Source organism: Lactuca virosa, chromosome 8, assembly GCF_052849685.1.
Source record: "Lactuca virosa cultivar CGN04683 chromosome 8, Lactuca_virosa_CGN04683_v6, whole genome shotgun sequence".
In the NCBI taxonomy this organism is placed as follows: domain Eukaryota; kingdom Viridiplantae; phylum Streptophyta; class Magnoliopsida; order Asterales; family Asteraceae; genus Lactuca; species Lactuca virosa.
The window spans coordinates 34,759,389-34,776,383 of NC_136433.1; the positions used below are offsets into that span (position 1 = coordinate 34,759,389).

The window sequence follows — 16,995 nt, forward strand, 5'->3', positions numbered from 1 at the left end:
TTTCGGATTTTGTGAGAATCTACAATTAGTGACAAAGTTATGTATATATACAAACGGTTACATGTAATTGGATAAACATCATGAATTAGGGATGAGCAGTTTGTCTCAAATCCCGATCCCGTACCAGTACCGTACCGGAACCGGTACCGGTACCAAACCGTACCGAATGTAAAAATATGGGACGATACTTGGTACTCCAAATACATGAAATTCGGGAATTGTTACCGCCGGTACCGGTACTAGTACCGAAAACCAGTACCATTCCCGGTGATGTTAATTCGGTTCGGTACTCGGGATTGACTTTCGACCAAATTCGGTTTTCGGGAAATCGGGAACGGTACGGGTCGGTACCGGTTCCGTCCCACGCTCATCCATATCATGAATGACAGTTATATGGTGGTTGACAACCATTTAAACATGTCCTGTGCATGCTCCACCCTTCATAACTATACTTACCTCTCAAAACCTACCACACAACTGTCCCTTCACAACTTACATTTTTTGGGAGTTACCGCGTATTTGTTGGCCTTTAGTACCTTTGACCTTCGAAACTCGCTAGTAGTTGATCCATTAGCTTTGTAGTCCTTCAAAACTGTTTAGGCCACAGTGCGTTGCCCTTGACCCTGCCCGCATGATCGACTGTCTACAAAGGACGTTCACTCTAGGGTGTGTGACGAACGTTGTTCCTAAACTCGTACTTTAGCATAGACCAAATCCCCTTTTGTACCCGTGTAAATTCCACTCACCTAAAATGCTTGATGAAACTAACATCACCAACATTTTTATCCCCAAAATCCTTTCGGAAATAGGGTTGCACACGAGCTGACCCGAGCTGGAGCTTGACCGGATGGTGTTCTAGCCTCAATAACTTGATGTAGGTTTGAGCTAGGCTTAAAGAAAAAGTTATCATAGTTTATGTTTAATAAAACAAGTTTGATACAAGCGTGACTTGTGAATTTATATTAAAACTTGACCCTATGTGAACTTATATCAGAACTTGGTTTGTGACATTCTTAGAACAACTTTCGAGCAAATTGAGATATGATAATAGAATATATAAAAGCAATACAAGAAATGATAATATCCTCGAGAGATTATTAGTACATGACAATATTTTCAAATTAATAAATTCTCTCAATAAAATACGTTGCATTTGCAATCAAGGCCATTCACACATTACTACAAGGCAACAAAAATAAAATTCTGCATCTTATATATGCTACATTGAACTATCCGTGTATAGAAGAAGCATAGATGTTGATCAAAGCCAAAGCATTACTAGCTAAATGGGCGACATTCACAATCTTTCCTCTCACCACACTTTTCATTTTCGGATCATTATCAAATCCTTCAGAGCACGTATCTTCATCCGTCAATGCAGAACTCACCCATGTTTGTATATCACTCATCACCAACCTGAAATCTTTAGAACCCGGTCGACTCATCTCATCAAGTGACCTTTTCAACTCGTACACCGTGTCACTCAGCAACTCAATACAGTCTTTCATGGCAGCAACCTCCCGGGGAGCCATGCCATGCACTTGTGACAATTTTACCATTGCTGTGGATGTGGTGCGGGTGGTGTCAAGTGTGACTGATAGAGCTGTTTGGGCTAGCAGCTTAGGGCTTGTTTGGATAGCACCTGAACGAGTTGACAATGAGTTGAAGCAGAGTGTAGGGTAACTTGTCAAACTGCATGATGTTCTGATGAATTCCACATTTGTTTTGTCAAGGCCGGAGATTAAAGTAATGGAGGAAGTGGAGAGAAGTAATATTAGGAGAATGCTACGAGCTAGAGAATATATTGAATATAGGCCTTCCATATTTGAAAATTCTTTTTGGAGGGTGTGAACAGAATGCTATCTGGTTTAAAGTTTGAAGCTAAGAAGGTAGGTTATGATTTATGAAAGTTGAACAAATGCACTCCAAATTTATAGGAAACCAAATGTTAGATATCTTCTACAATTTTTCCTTATTGTCCCCTTTTGATAATCTTACATGCCCACCAGCAAAAATTAATGGAAACCTCTAACTCTAGTCTCTATCTAAGAAGATATGTACATGTCATAGTCTTATGTGAAAATATCTACCAAGTTGTACTAAGCAACTTGCAATTATGCAAACCTTTAGCCATCCTTTATTGATTTGTCATATTTGATAAGTAAATGAAGGGGAATTCTTGGGAGTAGGCTATTAGATTACATCCTGTTATAAAAAAACAATATTTATGTTATAAGATTCATGGTATTTAATTTAATTTAATATTTTAAAACTGTGTACGTTTTTTTCAATGTGATATACACACTTTTTTAGAATACCTACATCACATATATTAATTATTTAAATGTAGATACAATATGTTTATATCTAATTTATTTGGCAATAAATCTTTGTTTGATTAGAGTTTATTTTTTACAATAACATTTTTTCTTTATTTTATTGATTTATTTCTAATTGCATATAACAAACAATAAGTTTGAACGACTCATTTCATTTTTTAGGTCAAACGACTGGTTGTGTTACTTTGCTTGTTCAATTATTCATTTCTTTGGTCATTTTATTCCATCCTACCTATAACAGATCCTTGGTTCTATATACACCAGCAGTTCAACAAATAGCATGAATTCTTCAAATCCTTCATCTTAGTTTTCAAGTTTGTTTGTTTTAAGGGTTGCCAACATCATGAAAGAGGATAAGTTTGAAAGTCAGATATGTATGAAGTGGAGGGGGCTTCACTGGGGTCTAAAGATGGGACACTGCGTTTAAGTTGTCCGGCTGGGGACTACACAATTACAATCAACTTTCTGGACCACTTTCTACTCTCTCTCTCTCTCTCTCACACACACACACACACACACAAACACACAGACACAGATGAATGCATTGTTTTGGAATGGTGGATATTTATGGATATTTCGAGAGGTAAGCCTTTTAATATCTTGTAGATATTTTGAAATTGTAATCACGATGAAATTTGTGTTGTTTGATGTGTTGAACAAGTTAATTATACAGTAGAATATCCTGATGTATTTCTCTCATCTCTATTGCTCATGCTTCGCTTATTTGAAATGGTGATTAAGTTTTGGAACTGAGGTATCATTGACTAGTTTTCGACTAATGAACAGCAGTGATCTCTAGGTATTTTCAGGATCGGAGCATTAGATTGTTAGATCCCTGTCAACTTTGATTCCAGTTTTCTTGGAATCAAATCCCTTTTCCCCACTTTTTTGGTCATTAGATAAGAACATGGATTCGATTGTTTTCGCCAGTTCACCAAATTGTTTTTAAGTTTAAACAAGATCTGTGTAAGATCCCATCTCATTAACGTACATGGTTATAGTCCCAATGGTCTTGAACATGTGACCTTATGACGAAAATTTGTGATTCTTTAAAGGCAATGTATTAATACCATTTGTTTGTTCTTGATTTTGTGTTTTTAGTTATTATTTATCATAAGCAATGGATAAGGTAACATAAAAGTTCATATAGAGACACACCCTTTTTCTCTAATGCAAAAATCTCGAAACCATACATTCCACGATCCACCCAATGGTACAAAGATAAAAGATTGTTTCTGTAGATAACATTTGGCATATGAAAAGCATGGTGACTAGAAACAGGGGAGGGATAACATTCTTTAAAGCAATATGAGAGATGATACTAGAATGTATAAAAACAATATCGTCAAGATATTGTTAATACATGATAATGTTTTTCAAATAGATATATATTTTCACTCAGTAGTCTAGTACATTGCATTTGCAATCAAGGGTAGCAAAAGTTTGAAATACATTCACACATCGCTATAAGAAAACCAATATAAAATTTTATGATTAGTGTTTGGATGTTTTGCGATTTCACTGCCTTACTATGTGATTCTTAAAATAGATATAAGCATCAATTCTCTATTTTCCTTCAACTATCCACGTAAAGAAGCATAATTATTGATCAAAGCCAAAGCATTGCTGGTTAAATGGGCAACATTCACAATCTTTCCTCTCACCACACTTTTCATTTTTGGGTCATTCACAAACCCTTCAGAGCACGTGTCTTCATGCGTCAATGCAGAACTGACCCACGTTTGTATGTCACTCATCACTAGCCTAAAATCTTTTGAACCCGGTTGACTCATCTCCTCGAGTGATTTTTTCAACTCGTATACCGCGTCACTCAGCAACTCAATGCAGTCTTTCATGGCAGCAACTTCTTGTGGAGCCATTCCATGAACTTGTGACAGTTTTATCATTGCTAATGAGGTGGTGCGTGTTGTGTCAAGGGTGATAGAAAGAGCTGTTTGGGCTAGTAGCTTAGGGCTTGTTTGGATTGCACCTGATCGAGTTGAGAGTGAGTTGAAGCAGAGTGTAGGGTAACTTGTCAAACTGCATGATGCTCTGATGAACTCGGTGTTTGTTTTCTCAAGGGCAGAGATTGAATTAATGGTGTAAGTGAAGAGAAGTATTATTAGGAGAATGTTAGAGGCTAGAGTATAAATTGAATATGAGACTTCCATATCTAGAAGTTTTATTAATTAGGACTTAGGAGGGTGTGAAGAGAATGTTGTCTGGATTAAGTTTGAAGGTAAGGAACTAAGGAAGTAGGTTATGAAAGTCGAGCAAATGGACTCCAAATTTATAGGAAACCAAATGTAGGCTTATCTTTTACAACTATATTCCTTGTTTTTTCTTACAACCAATAGTTAATGAAAGCCCTCAAGCTCTAGTCTTTATCTAAATGTGCCAAAATATTTATCAAGTAGCTCTTAACAACTTGCAATCATGCAAACCTTCAGCCGTCTTTTATTGAATCGTATACGCTTGACTTTGATTTTTAATGTTTGATATAATTAAATGGGGGCTTCACTGGGATCTAGAAATGGGACTATGTACAAGTTGGACCGCTGGCGGCTACAGAGTTACAAATCAACTTTTCAGACCACTTGCTAGGTTCAGGCACAAAACTGGGAATGAATCACTAATTATTCATTTAATTAAAGCTTGTTTGTTTCAGATAAAGTTTTTTATATATACCAATTACCAACGGTTACATTCAAATGGATAAACATCAAGAATGACAGTTACGATTGACAATAGTTTTAATCATTGAAGTTGGCCCCAAAGATTTGTGCCTCACATGTTGGCCTTCAAGGCCTACACTTTGAGTTGTTGGTTTTTTTTTAGCATTTCATAGGGAGTGGTAATATTCCTATCACTCAATTTTTTTCTTTTTCAAATTTAATTAGAATATATATATTTTTAAAAACAAAAACAATTAATATTAAATGAATTTTATTTTTTTAAACCAAAAGCAATTAACATTAAATAATTTTTTTTAAACACAAATATTTCATATTAAATTAAAAAAGTTACAATAAATTAAAACTTAAAATACCTAGAAACACGAGTTAATAGTTCAAACCACGACAAACATGACTTGATACCTAGAAACACGACTTAATACATAAAAAAACATACTTCATAACAAAAACACAATTCATAAAAAAACACACTTCATAACTAAAACACCTATTGCGTCCTATAGAAATGAGCCCTTTCATTTGTTTAAAATGTTATATTCTGATCATTAATCTCTGTCTTTCTTACAACTTCAAAACACAGTGAATATATACATCCCAGATTTTTTTTTGTAACATGCATTTCCTCCAAACGAATTATATCCATATGAAGTGCGGTTGAGATTGGGTCCCTAAAGAGCCCAGGGACATGAAACCATTTTGTAACATCATGTTTCGAAAAGTTTCTTATTTCAGGATTGTGGACGATAAATGGATCAAGTAAATGCCTTGGGCTTCAATGGAATAAGGTTTAGACACTATTGGATGGTGATAATATTGGTTGTGCGATCCAAGCCCTTGATTGCGTTTTGGTGTCAAAGGGTAAAACGGGAAAAGTGGTGTTTCAAACTTCTTTCATGAATTTTGATTTAAGTTTGGAAAGTTCTAAAGCAAAGGAGATTTGATAGGATTATAGAGCTTCTCATTACCTTTCCTTGGATATAAGGATCATCGAAATCAGAGTTGGAACGAAGAAGTTATTTAGCAAACAACTCTTACGTAGCGCGTACTGGCCAAAGGTGGCGTACGTTGGGCTAGGGGTGTTCAAAAATATCCGTATCCGAAATTCCGATCCGAAATTCCGAAATTCCGAATCCGAATTATCTGAAAAATCGGATATCCAAATTTTTGGATATCCGAAATTTCGGATATCCGATTTTTCGGAATCGGAATTGGATAGTGTTTTTCAGATTTTTCGGATAATTCGGATATCCGATATCCGAAAATTTTGATTTTAGTTTATACATTATATGTTATTTTAATCACATATGTCTTATAATATGAATGTTAGTAACTAAAACATATTCATAATACCCTTAATTAGATACATATATTACTTCATATGCCTTTCTATTTTAAAAATATGTTTTTCTAATATAAAATTTTCAAATTTGAACAAAATTACAAATTTTCGGATATCCGTTTTGGTATCCGAATCCGTATCCGAAATTTCAGATACGGAATCGGATATCAAAAATCAACTATCCGAAATTTCGGATATCCGGTTATGAACACCCCTACGTTGGGCATAGATTGAGTACACTGGGCGTACTCAGTCGTTTGACTTTCGTTGACTTTTATGGTTTGAGCCATATTTGGATTATTAGGGTTTTGGGCTTTGTTGGGCCACTAAACTTTCTGACTTTGGGCCATTGTGAGGCTTTGGGACTTCTTGGACTTGGGGCCATATTGGACTTTGGGAGTCCTTTAGAAATTGGGCCATTATTGGGCTTTTAGTGCCATTAAGTTTGGGCCTCGGTTATTGGGCCAAGTGAGGGAAGGGTAAAATGGTCTTTTATCCTGGGTGTTGGACAAATGAACTAGATTCCCGGTTATGGTTTATGGCCCAATTATTAATTGAGGTTTTATTTGATTGGTTAGCGCGTGGATTCTCCGGTTCAGCAGCCCGAACATATGTTCGATTGACAACAAACTGATATGAGTTTGCTCACTATACTGTAGGACAGTAGGATATGTTATGTGCTTGCAGTCTTTGTGACTCATGCTGTATGTGTTATATGCCTATTTGCTATATGTATGTGGGGTGAAATAGACACGGTACAACCTTGTGCTGACACATGAGTTGAAATAGATTTGGAGGTGAAATAACCCGACGCAGCTTTGAGCTGGTAGGTATGTATGGTATGCGGTATTTTAGGGAACTCACTAAGCTTCGTGCTTAAGGTTTATGTTAAAATGTTTTTCAGGTACTCCCGGTTCGCGAGGGAAGGGCCCGACTTGATCGCAACACATCCACCCACGTTTCCGCACTTTATGATTTTGAAATTGTACTCTTATAACGATTCTACTCAGATATACCTTTGAATGATTGAAATGATTAAATGGTGTTTACGGTTGAATTAAAAATGAACTTTTTACCTTATAATGTTTGGGACATTAAACATTTCCTACCCAAACCATGCATGTCTTCCACATCGGTAATCTTCCAATGGGCCTACAACAAATTTTTTCACATGATGGGACAGAATGGCATACCCTATTACCCCATATATATATATATATATATATATATATATATATATATATATATATATATATATATAGGGGACGATTCACTTGAGATTAAAAAAAATTGAGATCTTGAGATTCAACCTCAGTCACATATTTCTCATTTGCCGCTCTAACACTCCAGCGTATCGACAACAGATGGGTATGTCTAATCATAAATGATTATATGGCAAAGAGGTATAATCATATATGATTATACAAGTTTATACGTATATGCCTGATCATAAATGATTATACATATATGTTCACAGATTGAGTAATCATATATGATTATAAGTGATGGATGTGATAGTGGTGGGTTCGATTGGTGGCAGAGGTGGTGGTAGTGGTGGTGGCGGTGGCGGTTGTGGTGGTAGGGAAGGTGGCGGAGGTGAAAGGAACAGACGACGCTACATAATCATTTATGATTATAACTGACCCGCCGCACCAATACTCCGGAGGGTTAGAGCGGTAGATGTGAATTATGTGGCTGATGTTGAATCTCAAAATCTCTATTTTATTTTGAATCTCAACGGAACCTAGCACTATATATATATATATATATATATATATATATATATATATATATATATATATATATAGGCTTAGGTTATTGTATTTTAACTATCTATTGTGTGGATGTAGGATTGATTGTGGACCAATCATTTTAGTTATTTTAAGAAAGTGATTAATTAATATTATTGAATTAAAAATAATTGAAAAATACAATCTAATTTCACTATAAGGGTATTTTAGTCAATTGAGATAAAATTAAAAAAGGAAAATTCCATATTTTTGGGGTTAATTAATTCTCTTGATTTAAAAATTCTGATTTTTTAACTAATTCAATTTTAATTCTAACGTAATTTTTAATTATACCCGATTTTAAAGTAAATGATGACATCTCAGTAAGTTGCATCGATTTTGGTTACTGTTTGATATGGTTTAACTATTGACTTTTTTTTATACCCGGTTTTATTATGTTAGAATGACATTCTGTTAGAAAAATATTCAATAAGAATGTCAGGATACATATTTTTGAAAAAATACATATTTTGATTAAATGAACTTCTTGAAGAAAGACAACATTCTTGAACCATTAGTTGAAAAATAACAAGATCATTGTATATCCATGGACATGTAAATGTAGATTCATACATATTCTTACAAAATGTCATAAAAATTAAATAAATTCTTAGAAAACATAGCATGCTTAAATATACAACTATTAAGCAAATGCACTTGATCTTCTTCAATGAGCCATATACGACTTGATTCTAACAATTCTTACGAGAATGACATTCTGTGCGACTAACAGCAAGACGAGAATTACATTCTGTAAGAATATCATTATGTGAGAACACATTTATCTTCATCGTCTAATATATGTCATGCTCATGTCTCTGCCAAAAAAATACACATTATCAAATCCTATAATAGAATACCCTTATAAAATTTGTATAAGAACCCAAAGAATTTTGTATGAGAACCCAAAGAATATTCCTTCCTTATGCTGAAAGAATATTTTCCTTTCTTATTCTGAAAGAATATTTACCTTCCTCATTCTAAATTTTTCGTCATTCTAAAAGAATATTAACATTTTGAAGGGATAATCGCCATCACCTGATTTCACATAAAGAATAACATTTCACATAAAGAATAATGAATGAGAAATGGAATGAAAGATGGAGGTGGTAGTATGGGGATCCGCTGAAAATACAAGTTCAAAATATGGTTCATATAAGTTGAAAATAATTCAGTTCAAACAAATTGCAAAAAAGGATTTCGGATATGGAATTCTCAAAATCAAATACCCAAATTTGATTACAAAAAATGCATTAAAAAAATGGATCAAAGGAAAAAAGAAACTTACTTTATCGATCAATTTCTGTTTTCCTTGGTATCTCTGTATCACTTATTAGACAAGTCTTAGCCATACCTCTTCATTCTCATTTGAATTGCTCATATGCTATAATAAGCATCTGGTTAAAACCAATTTAACATATGAAAAATAGTAAGTGTCGATAAATGTCATTTGCTTGTAAAGATATTTGTATTTTGGAAAAATCACCCAACATCTCCATTAACCCAATATAAAATGCACAAATACAGTCTTATAATCCAAAACAGGCAAAAATGTGATGTAAGTTGATACTCACATAGTTTGCTGAGCTTTGGCTCTTTCAAGAAAAAAAAAAAAGTTGATACTCACATATCTTAAACTTAAACAAAAAAAAAGTAACTTTTACATAAGTGATCCATAAACTAACCTTAATGTTACCTGTAGCTTTAAAAGTTCTATGTCACCTGTTAATACTCACGAATCTTAAACCAAAAAAGAAGAAGTCACTTTTACATAAATTAATAATAAGAAAGAATATAATGACATAAAACATACATAATTTTACAAAAAGGAGACTACAATTCTTTAATTTAATAAAGTAGAAAATAACATGATTTATTGTGGATTTACTTAAAAAGTGAATTCTATGAACTAAACCCAATTAAAAAAAAAACTATGATATATTAGGAGAAATCGAGACCTAACATCATAATAATCCGCATAACAGAGCATTCATCTTAGAGAGAGGCAGGCCCGACCCATGGGGGTGGGTAAGCTGGGTGACGGCCCAGGGCCCATCGTTGGAATGGGGCCCCTAAAAAATGGACGTTAATAATTATATATAATTAGTGTTATATTTTTAACAAACATGATTACAGACCAACTGAAAAAGGTGCTGCCTCTGTTCAAATCTTGTACGTCCCGAGTTCAATTCTTGTAGTTAATGTGGCTTTTTGAATTTAGATTAAATGGGTACAGTAATATTCATTAGTTTAAACCTTAAATAGACCGGCCCAAATCTTGGTTTACACACATATTTACGGCCCAAATGGTTTACACACATATTTAATGACAATTAGTTTAGACTTTACACACTCAAATTATTTTTTAATATCACACAAAATTCTAATTATAAATTATCAAGTCTATTTATTTTCTTATGAAATAAAAGTTAGTTATTTATCCATTTTTGATAAAAATCATACTCACTAAAAATTTATAAAACGAGTTTTATTAAGAGGGCCAATTTTAGAACTTGACAATAGTTTATTTTAAAAAAATTTAGTTTATATTTAATTATTATTTTTTAACCGAAAAATATAATTCACTTCTAAACTATTTTTAATTTTATCTATGTTTTAAATAAGACGTAAACTCTCCATCTCAAAAAAGAAAGGAAAACATTTGATACGGTTACACTAAAAGCAATTTGTTTTTCGAAGGGCCCCATTTTTGTTTTTGCCCCGGGCCCAAAATATCCTTGGACCGGCCCTGGAGAGAGGAGTAGAGTACCTTTGGGAAGGGAACGAGGGATGCCAATGCAAAAAGTGTTACGAGAATTTGATTTTAGCATTGATAAATTGGATTCTGGAAGTGCATTTCTCGTTTAACAACTGTAGATTGTGGGGTGGGGTGCTCACCTTTCTGACTTTGATGGCTGTATAGACAAAAAATAATGTTTTTCAATATAAACATAAGATTTTGATTCTTGATAATACAAAATGAAATGTTTATATATCCATGATTAAGACAAAAATCTAGTATATTTTTAAGTCACACTAAAATCATTCACGTTGAAATCACATTGTTGTACTAATATACCTGTAAATTGAAAATTTCTAAATACAAAAGAACCTAAAACTGCAATGAACAAGGTGGGTGTATTAGAGATAAAACGTGATTATCTCTAGATTTAGTTAAATGTATTTAAATTATAAGTTATCTTGTATCTTATCTTGTAATTGTTGTACTATATAATTTCAATCAATACAATGGGAACATTAAGCGTGAATTATATTCCTTATATGGTATCAGCTTCATATTCCGATCCTATATTCTTCATCCTTCATCTTTGCCGACTCTACTAGCTTGCCCTAATGGCCGCCGACGATCTCTCCTCCACAGAAACCACTCTCCCTCTTGCAACCATCTTACATCTCCTAACAGTTAAACTATCCTCTACCAATTATCTTCTCTGGCGAAATCAGATTGCTCCTCTCTTGATCAATCAACAACTTTTTTCACATGTAGATGGAACTGCTGTTGCACCGCCTTCCACTCTACCTCCTATTGCCACCTCTAAAGAATCAGAAGGCTCATCTACGCCAAACCCTGCTTATGCAACATGGCTAGCAGCCGACCAGCGTGCGCCTCTTATTATTCAGTCCAACCTCTCTGAAGAAGCGATGGCAGAAACTATCGGTATCACCTCTTCTCGTGACCTCTGGCAAGCTCTTGAAGCATCATATAGTCATGATTCGGTGGAACGCATGCAAACTCTGTGTGATTCCCTTCGCCAATTGAAGAAAGGTAACACCTCTGTTCTTGAATATGGTAGGAAGTTTAAACTTATCTGTGATCAATTATCTACTATTGGTCACCCGGTTTCTGATGCTGATAAAACTCACTGGTTTTTATGTGGTCTTGGATCCACATTTGAAACTTTTTCTACTCCTATACAAGTTACTAAACCCAAGCCATCATTCCGTGACATACTTGCTCAAGCTGAAAGTCACGAAATTTTCATTAATACTATGCATGGCTCGAGTAGTACCCCACCTGTTGCTGCGTTTAACGCACAAACTCAACGCCCCACAAACAATTCCCGTAGAGGCTACTCAGGTACACGAGGAGGACGATCCTTCTCCTCTCGTGGAGGTTCATTCGGTGGTCGTGGTCATGGTAAACGACCACCACATTGTCAATTGTGCAGGAAAAATGGACACTATGCTTCTTCTTGTCCAGATTTGTCTACATTTGCTCAGAATGGTTCGTCTCCAAATGCAAATTTAGCTGTTGCTTTTCATTCTCCATACAATGTCAACAACAACACCCCTAACTGGTATGTTGATTCAGGTGCATCTGCTCATATGACTAATTCCCATGCCAATCTTGACTCATCAACTACATATACGGGAAAGGATCAGGTCGTATTTGGTAACGGTAATGTTCTTAACATTTCTCATATTGGCAAAGCTAATCTTTCCAAAGACATTCAACTATTAGATGTGCTAGTTGTTCCACATCTCACCAAGAACCTCTTATCAATTAGCAAATTAACAAACGACTCACCCATGAATATCTTGTTTTCTGATTTTTTTCTTTGCCATCCAGAATCAAGCAACCAAGGAACCCTTCGCCAAGGGTAAATGTGAAAACGGACTGTATGTGCTGGAACATGGCAGCAATGCATTCTTAGCAGCACTTAAAAGTAGAAGACTCAAAGCATCTTTTGAATTATGGCATAATAGATTGGGACATGCATCTTTTGATATCATTTCTTTGTTGAATAAATTAGGTTTCTTAGCTGTTACATCTGTTTTACCAAAACCCAATTTGTGTTCATCTTGTCAACTCTCTAAAAGCAAACGGTTGCCTTTTGACAATAATTTTAAACGTTCTTTACATGTGCTTGATCTCATACACTGTGACTGTAACATCCCAAATTTCAAGACCAAAAATTTCATTTTTGATATAACAATTTGGAAAACATTTATAAGAAAACATAATTGAGTCATATCATTTCATAAAACCATAATCTCATGTCTCAAAATCATATCGTAAAAATAGTAACAATGTCAGAGTACAATCCCAAGAAATCTCATAGTGTGGAAATCCTGCGTGTGTGTGATGTGCCGCTACCGCGTCGGCTCCTTCCCCTTCGCTGAAGAAGTACCTGAAACAAAACTGAAAACTGTAAGCACGAAGCTTAGTGAGTTCCCCCATCATACCACATACCATACAATCTCATAACAAAACATACTGTCGAGCAATTCGGGGTGCCCGACCTACCCGGTCCGACCATTCTGGGGTGCCGACCTACCCTGTCAAGCAGTTCTGGGGTGCTGACCTACCATGTCAAGCAGTTCTGGGGTGCTGACCTACCCATCGGTCCTAACAACCGAACTCTGGGGACTATCTCACCCCTGCTACTACTACCACATATATTATAACATAACATACTGACAGGCATATCTGGGGTGCCCGACCTACCCTTCGGTCCTAACAGTCGAACTTGGGGACTATTCCCTCCCTACTACCACTATCACATATAACATATCATGCTAGCACATAAACATATCAGGTAGTAGCAAACCTAGATGAATATCACAAAGACAATCACCTAACATACAACTCCTACTAGTGGGCCGACATTGTAGCCGTAGACCCACCGCTACTGGAAGGTAACTCACCTCGATGTCGTGTAGTATCTGCACGGTCCTCGGCATGGGAATCGACTCGTCTCTACTCCCCAATCCCTACACAACAACCTTTTCCGATTACTATTTCATACTCATAACCCTTACAAGGGTCAATCCCAATCCAAGTCAAAGTCAAGGTCAAACCCTGGTCAAAGTCAATCATCCAGTTGGCTTGACTTGCCGAGTTGGTCCACCAACTCGTCGAGTCCCTATCCTTTCAAAATGATACAACCCCCGTGTAATGCCCTGTTCATTTAATAAATTAAATAAATAAAGTAATGAATGACTCGTAGCCTAACATCAATAATTATATAGCGAGGTGTGATTTCGAGAAGCTGATTGTCACAATTTCAGTGGTCAGGGGTTAAAAGTGTAATTCCGGATTAGTTGTAAAGAATTTTGAAGGTCGAGGGCTGTTTAGTAAATTAAGGATTTAATTTGAAAGGAAATTTAGAAGCACGGGCCAAAAGGTAAATTTTGGATTTAGTTTGAAAAAGAATTGGCAAGGAGGGGCTGGTTGTGACAAAAGTGTATGGAAGTTTGGTATATACATGGAACTTGAACCCGACGGCTTATACCCTCTCGTATGAAGGTTCAGCAGCGAATACCCTAACCCTAGCATTCTATATCGCCGCCATCGTTCTTGGAGCACCTCAGCCACCACTTGCGTCACCGGTTCCGGCAGCCGCCTCTCCGCCTGCTACCTTATCGCCAGACGCCACCGTTCTCGGCAATGCCTTTGCCAAGGTTGGATGTCATTCAGCGCCTCTATTTATCTCGCTACCGGCGGCGACGAGGTTGGCGAACAAGCATCTCTCTGCTGTCGTTGCTGCCTTTTTCCGATGGATGAAGAAGCCAGGAGCCGGAGCTAGACGCTAGACCGTCGTCGTTGCTCCCAATGAGGGTTAACCGCCACCACCCCATCGTCTTTCTCTTCCCTTCCCCGTTTTCCTGTTGCCGATTTCCCGCCGCTGTTGTTCTCCGGGTGGTTGCTGCTGGTCAGGGAGCCAAAAGAAGTCACCGCCACCACTGTGAGGTGGTGGCTGCCATCCGAAAACCTTGCTGTCGCCGCTATGACCCACCAGGTGGGTGGCTGGAGTTGCTTTGCGACCATATAGGGTGTGTTTTATGTGTGCAGCTCGTATGTGTGTGTGTGTGTGTGTGTGTGTGTGTGTGTGTTGAGGGTAGTGTTGATGACTAGAAATGGAGAAGAAAACCACCATGGCCGCCAGCCATGGTGGCTGCCGCCACGAGCCGCCGCCGGCCACCATGGTGTGCCTGTGTGTGCGTGTTAGTTTGTGTGTGTGTGTTAGTTAGTGTGCGTGTGTGGTTATTTTGAATCAAAGCGCTGTAATTGTAATTAGCAATAATAATAAAAATAATAGTAACCACCACCGTAAGGTGGTGGCCGCCGCCGTGTGTTGCCATTGACCACCACTACCCAAGGTGGTAATGGGTGGTGCCCCACAAGCAAACCCTAATTGACCTAGCAAAACCCTAATGGGCTTAAAGATTTATTTTGGACCATGTTTGGGAGAAAACCCTAATTAGGGTTTAGAAAACCCTAATTGTGAGTATTGGGCCTTAGACCTATTGGACCCACTTTTGGGCCATTGAGATTGGATTGTGTATTAAGCCCAATTTCACCATATCATTTATTTAGTAGAGTAAAGGACTTAAAGGATCAAGTCCTTAATAGGTTAAGTAAGAAACACTTAACCCTAATTATTATTTTATGTGAAACCCTAATTTCACTTGGGCTTTGTGTTGGGCCATCCAAGAACAAGCAAATGGACTAAAATAATTTAATGGGCTTTAAGGTAAGGCCCATATGAAGGATTGGGCCCAATTTGGAAAATTGGGCCATAGATGGGCCATAGTTTGGGCCTAGATGGTTGTATGATGTTGGGCCCTTAAAAGGAGACATGTTGGACCGGACTAAACAGTTGGGCCTTAAGGGAAGTCCATGTAGAGGTTTGGGCCCAATTTGGAAAATTGGGCCAAAGGTTGGGCTTTGAGCCATAGTTGGACTTTGGACCTATGGATTGGGCCTTGGGATTGAGTCAAGCTAAGTTAAGGGTAAGGTAGTCTTTTACCCCAAGCATGGAATTATGGATATGTGATAGAACCCAATTATTAATTGGGTGTTATTTTGGTGTTGACAGTTCGGGAATCTGTCATCCAGCAGCTAGGGGTTGAGTCTGCGGGACTTCAGCAGTGTGGGATTGTGTCTAAGGGACTTCAGCAGTGTGAGGTGAGTTTCCTTCAGTAGGAACGGGTCTACGGCCACAATGCCGACCCGTTTAGTTAGCAGTAGTTCCGGACTTTGGTCCGATGCAGTAGTTCAGTGTGCTTGATGTCTTTGTGATGCAAGCATGTCTTTGTGTTATGTGTTCCGGACTTCGGTTCGATGCAGTATGTAGTATATGTGTTTATGCTAGTAGATATGATTATGATATGCTACGTTCAGTCAGTTTCCGGACTTCGGTCCGATGCAGAGGGCGAGGCCCTGGTTAGTTCCGGACTTCGGTTCGATGCAGTTTCCGGACTTCAGTCCGATGCAGAGGGCGAGGCCCTGGTTAGTTCCGGACTTCGGTCCGATGCAGTTTCCGGACTTTGGTCCGATGCAGAGGGCAAGGCCCTAGTTAGTTCCGGACTTCGGTCCGATGCAGAGGGCAAGGCCTTGGTTAGTTCCGGACTTCGGTCCGATGCAGTGGGCAAGGCCAGTAGTTGCTTTATATGTTATTGTATGGTATGTGGTAGTTGGGGATACTCACTAAGCTTCGTGCTTACAGTTTTCAGTTTTGGTTTCAGGTACTCAGTTTTCAAAAGAGGAGCTCGGGAAGATTGCAGTGCACACACCATTTGTTCAGCCCGGGATGTTTATACTCTGATATACATGACAGTTGCTATATTATTCTGAGATACATTGTTGTGATTTTTCTATGACGTATGATGACTATGGTTTTATTACTGATTTAAAACGAAATTTTCAGATTGTATTTTTGGGATGTTACAAGTTGGTATCAGAGCCTTGGTTTGAGGGATTCGGGCGGACTCCCGAGTGTGTCTGAACTCAAACTAAGGAAGTGGTATAAAGTTTTCAAAAGAAAAGAGTTTTAGAAAAGCAAAAACTAACTTAAAAAGAAAAG

General features: G+C 37.2%; 1 long non-coding RNA gene and 2 pseudogenes across 1 annotated transcript; 1 reads left to right on the top strand and 2 right to left on the bottom strand.

The window, feature by feature from the left end:
• Positions 1-1,023: 1,023 nt before the first annotated feature.
• LOC145131730 (21 kDa protein pseudogene) lies at positions 1,024-1,973 on the bottom strand (annotated as a pseudogene).
• Positions 1,974-2,512: 539 nt separating this feature from the next.
• LOC145131734 (uncharacterized) lies at positions 2,513-3,423 on the top strand. Its single transcript, XR_013717815.1, has 2 exons — positions 2,513-2,922; positions 3,139-3,423. It is a non-coding gene; the product is annotated as an uncharacterized LOC145131734 (long non-coding RNA).
• A 288-nt stretch (positions 3,424-3,711) lies between these two features.
• Positions 3,712-4,615, bottom strand: LOC145131731 (pectinesterase inhibitor 10 pseudogene; annotated as a pseudogene).
• Between the last annotated feature and the right edge of the window lie 12,380 nt (positions 4,616-16,995).